Raw genomic sequence first — 5796 nt, 5'->3', positions numbered from 1 at the left:
TTGCATTTCAACAAACTGTTTTAATTAATTGAATGTTTCTATAGATGTTATGTTAAAAATCAAAAACGCCCAGAAAATGTTATCGATGAATTGAATGAAAATCAAATTGGATGTCGTAGGACACGAACCATAGTGTTCCATAGAACTATAACGTTCAGGAAATTTTCTGCTGACCTAAAATTTTAGCTGGGTTTCTCCTTTTTTTAAAAGCCATAAGAACATTCCACCAACTTTAAGACAAACTTTTATTATTGTTTACTTGTAATGAGCCAGGATCTCACTATAATTTTATATTTAAAATTAGCTAAATCTTTGTGGTTAAGGTCAGCAAAATTGGTGTGTGCATGCGTGTATGGTTGTGTTGGAGGAGTTGGGAGTGGGGTGGGGCATGTTTTTATATGGTGGAGATTAAACAGGGACAAGGGTAGGGATAGACTGGAATGTATGACAGTTCTGAACTTGTGGGGACCAGCCAAATGTCCTCACAAGTTCAGAACTGTCAAACTGCTTTTTAAAATACTATTTATTTTACTTACTTACTTATTTATTTACTTACTTTACATTTGAAACATTGAATAAATAAATACATAAATAAAACAGCAAAAAAGTTTCCTTTTTGTCACTGATATTAAGGTTTGGCCTAGATTTAGGAGTAGCATTACATTAATTAGTTGCATTAATGAAAGGTCCTCATAAGGCTAATAAGACAAACGCACATGTGTTTGTGTGTGTGTGTGTGTGTGTGTGTGTGGCATTGCTCACACACATCCCACTCACACAAAGATTACTGTTCCAGATCTCTCTCTCTCTCTCTCTCTCACTCACACGCACACTCACGCATACACTTTGTAGTGTGGTAATGAGATCTCTGGCTTTCTTTATTCTGCACTTACTTTAAATGGCATTGATTTAAAGGCTGTCATCACCTACAGCATGCATGTGTGTGTGCCACTGTGGCCTCCACTAAATATTTTGAGATTGTTGGTTTTTATAAGGTATGCAATGCAGAGAAGTTTTAAAATCCAGCTAAATGAACCACATCTGCATTTAGAGACCACCAGCCAATTTGGATAAGCATGCATGATGACGGGTATATTTATTGCCTGACTATAATGTCTGCACTACTCCAACGTGATGGCCACAGTCACCCTGGCATACAGTATGAACATTGCAGAAATCAACTAACCTGAACCCCACCATCAATGCTAAGTCTTTGTATGGGCTTAGGAGTAAAGAACAGATTTCTGTTTGTCTGGAAGCCACAGCAGTGCATATAGGGCTTAGTTTAAGGTGGAAATGAATAATAAAATATACATAAGATTAAGATGGGAGTTTGCATGTTTTCTCCGTGCTGTGGGGGTTTTCTCCGGGTATTCCGGTTTCCTCCCCCAGTCCAAAGACATGAATGGTAGGCTGATTGGCATGTCCAAAGTGTCCATAGTGTATGAATGGGTGTGTGAATGTGTGTATGTGATTGTGCCCTGCGATGGAATGGCACCCTGTCCAGGGTGTACCCCACCTTGTGCCCGATGCTCCCTGGGATAGACTCCAGGTTTCCCCGTGACCCTGAAGGAAGGATAAGTGGTATAGAAGATGGATGGATAAGATTAAGATTACCCTCTTGCAAAACTGCCACCATTTTTATATAATCAATATTGATGTTTTCGATTTATATTTATATGTAGCCTTATTTACATGACATGTATCCTAGTACATACATATAATGAGTTATATGTATATCAAATCAACCAAGTTATGGCCATATCATATACAGCTGCTGAGGAGGTGGCTCTAACCACCGGGAATGGTGAATATCACCAGGATACCTTCTTGTCCACATGCCAAGACCTTTTCAACAAAGTCACAAAGTGATGTATGATATAGTATTTGCAATAAATACTGTTGTCATACAGCCATCATTCTTCTTATTGCTTTGTACATATCAGACCTCATGTACACCATATGGAGTTATTTGCATAACAGCTTGAGACTCGAGTTGGAGCTACAGGTATCTCCTCCTTCAAAGCTGGCCATAAAGACCTATCATCTTCAATGATTTCTTTGCCTGTGATTAATGTAATTTTCATACTTCCATTTGGAAGTCTGTGGTTGATAGCTTGAGTTAAGTTGGGTTCCCTTGTTAATCTTTTAATCTAGCTATCACTTACTGTGCTGTCCTCTTTCCACTGAGCTTGTGATGCCTGCAGGGGCTGGAGTGTGTTTCCCTTCATTTCCCCTCATATTTGAGCTTAGTGGGGTATCCATCTGTGCTTCGGCTCACGCCCACAGCCCCGCAGTCTCCTGACCATGTGGACTGTGGCCAAGCACAGCAAACACTTTCTTCTTCCTTATGATCTCTTGATTGCTGTTGACCCTGCTAGGTTAGCTAGATTATCTAATGAAAAACACTTTTCCTTTAAACTACAATATCCACCACCATCTCAGTAAAGAGTTTCCCAACACCAAAACAAGCAACACAATTCATCGCTGTTTAGTGACAGGGAACAATGGATGAACACATCAATCTGGTACATGCACAAGAAGAGATCTAGGTGATATTCACTATCCCTGGTAGTTACCCTAGTGTTCATGGAACCAGTTACCTACATAACTAGCATTTTTCTCTGGTACAGCTTATACAGTAAGTGAAACCAATTTCCATTTCATATTTAGAGACTCACTTCTTTTATTGAGAGTAATGCATTTAGGTTCCTGTTAAACTACAGGTATTAGGTTTACTAATGAGGCCCGATTAGTCAGTGTAGCAAAAATTTCTTCTCTTTAGAATATGGTTGATTATGTTTCCTTGACAAAAAGTATTGCTTTCTCTATAGTTTTGCATATTGATCAGTTTTCACTTAATTTTTTTTGGGGGGGGGCTTTTTATTGTAGTGTGTAGAAGTGTTTAGTGAGTGACATCTCATTAACTGAGGTGGTGATGAATATAGCACATTGAATGAATTTATAATATAGTGTTGTATAATATTGTATTGTTGTTGCCTTATTATTAAATTCAAGTATAATATTCTGTAATGCTGACTAAACTAATTAAATGCTAAACATTTAATTTTGCTTGCATTTCTCATTTGTCAGTCGCTTTGGATAAAAGTGACTGAATAAATAAATGTAAATGTAAATAATATGTCATATTCATTTCATTAATAGACTACCTAACTGGTTAGACTAGTAACGGTACAGTGTAGAGTTTTCTGGTTTGATTCAATTAAATAGAGTATATTATTTTAATAGTGTTTGTATAGAGCTTTTTCATAATAGATGCCAAAAGAAAATGTAGTAGTCACAGTAACAAGGACAAATTTCACGGGAAAGCATTTGGAAGAAACATCAAGAATAACTGAGACTTATTGGCTAATCCACAATACTTCAAGACATAAATTGAGTATAAAGTCAGTCTATTTGTACTCAGTATTACAATAATCAAATTGACATTTCAGTGTGGGATCTGATCCCAGTACATCTGCTCTCTGGCAATGATACAAACAAATGTAGGACACTGGATGAATGACTAACATAACTTTTAGCTTCATTTTGAGAATGTCAGCCTTTAAGCATTTGGCAGGTTTGAGATCTCAACTTGGACTTTTCTGTTCATTTTGGGCTTTTATAGTCCAAAAATTCAGCCTCTTTTCTTAAACTAATGCACTAAACAGGCATAAAGCTGCTACAGGCTTTGAACTAAGTGCCGACCCAATTACTGCTAACAAAAGCCCCATGCCAAGGGCACTGTCATGCATAAAACACACATTGAACTCAATTATTCAAATGTACAGGTAGGCAAGCTTGTACATTAATAGCTATAATAGGGAGACAGCACATCCCTAAGGATAAAAGAAATGTTATTCAAAATCATCAATTGCAAATTAATGTATGGCTTTATTGATGCTCTTTATCTGTTTGCATTCATGGATCAGCTCTACTCTTAACCTTCTATTTATATACCAGATTATATCTGGTATATAAATAGACTGAAATCAAAGCTGTGGCATAACATTTAAGAACACCTTTTCATTAAAGGTGGTTAGTGGTTAGCACATTTGCCTTGCAACTCCAGGGTTTGGGGTTTGAGTCCCTGTGTGCGCAGAGTTTGCATGTTCACTCTATGCTTCAGGGGTTTCATCTGGGTGTTCTGGTTTCCTCCCCCAGTCCAAAGACATGCGCTGTAGGCTGATTGGCATTTCCAAATTGTCCGTAGTGTGCGAATTGGTGTGTGAATGTGCCCTGCGATGAGTTGCGACCCCGTCCAGGGTGTCCCCGTCTTGTGCCTCAAGCTCCCTGGGATAGGCTCCAGACTCCCCCACGACCCTGTATAAGAAAAGCAGTATGGAAAATGGATGTATGAAATGGACAGAAAACCTCTTTACTACAAAACCATTTATAATGTAAGTTTAAAGGCAGTCACTGAATGCAGACAATAACCATTCAAAATATGCAACTACATGGAATAATAAAAAAAAATTGCAACCATTACACACTGATAGTAAAGGCCATGGAATGAGGCAGATATGAGAGACTTACAAAGTATAAGTGATTAAAAGATGAAAATATACTGTAGTTAGTTGCAGGACAGCAGGTGGGTAAATCAATGTGCATCATTCAGTTTATCTAGAGCACTTTGTAGTGGTCAACTCAAGAAGAGGTGAGCAGAGATATGTTTGATTTAGTTAACAAAGCAGGCAACAGGTATAATTACACATCAGTGGGAATAGAACAAGGACAGGTGCAACACTAGTGCCAATGACCAAGCAATATTTGCCAAAATAACTTTTGGCACTAATCAAATCTCATAGCATTTAGTTGTGACTCTGTCTGTTCTTCATACAACTATCTTGCTCTTATATCTGGTCAACTGGTGAAAACTCAGTCTTGTGTCACAGCTCTGTGTATGAACAGCATTCAGACAAAGTAAGCAAATGTAAATCCATTTTAAATACCACTTATCCTACATAGGGTGTGTAGGACAGGGTGCCACCCCATCACAGGGCACAAACATTCACACACTATGGACAATTTGGAAATGCCAATCAACCTACAACACTTGTATTTGGACTGGAGGGAGGAAACCTGAATACTCAGAGGAAACCCCCAAAGCACAGGAAGAACATCCAATCTCAGAGGTGTGAGACAAACGTGCTAACCACTAAGCCACGGTACCTCAGGGTATATGTGATCCCTTCCATCAAGCCAGCTCATCTTGTGGTGTTATATGTGTGATATGTGTGAGGGGATTTCTTGAATGTCAATGCATTGTATGCTAGGGTAAAGATTATAGATCTCTGTGCTCTATACTAACCAGAAGAGTGTCACAAGGCATCAAAATGAAGATGATGTCGTTCTTAAAAATCCAAACCTTCTTCATGTTACGTAAACATCCTATTAAAATTCTACAAATACAAGTTTTAAATCTCACACTGGTGAGCTTTAGAGATAGCCTTTGAACTTTGTCTTTCTCACACACACCTACACACAATGGTATTCTAAGCAGAGCAGGATTTCAAAGCAGTGAATGACTTTGTGCCGATGTGTTTATCACAGGGAATTTCATATTGCTTTGAGGTGTGATGAATGTGTCTGGACCTCTCATTAGAAACTAGAAGTGTGTACGTGTTAGATAAGGTTAAAGGTTAAAATCTCACACCTGCTGTGGATTTGCTAAGGCCATTGATCAAATGGCTTCAGTTCAAAACTGTATGGGTGTGTGTCTGTGTGTGAGTGTGCCTATCAGGTGTTGTGATGGTATACTTGGTGTGATAGTATAGATGTGTACATCTGCCATCT

This window comes from Ictalurus furcatus, chromosome 2 (genome assembly GCF_023375685.1).
Source record: "Ictalurus furcatus strain D&B chromosome 2, Billie_1.0, whole genome shotgun sequence".
NCBI lineage: Eukaryota > Metazoa > Chordata > Actinopteri > Siluriformes > Ictaluridae > Ictalurus > Ictalurus furcatus.
The sequence above is the reverse complement of the archived record's forward strand: the minus strand, read 5'-3'. Positions refer to the sequence as shown.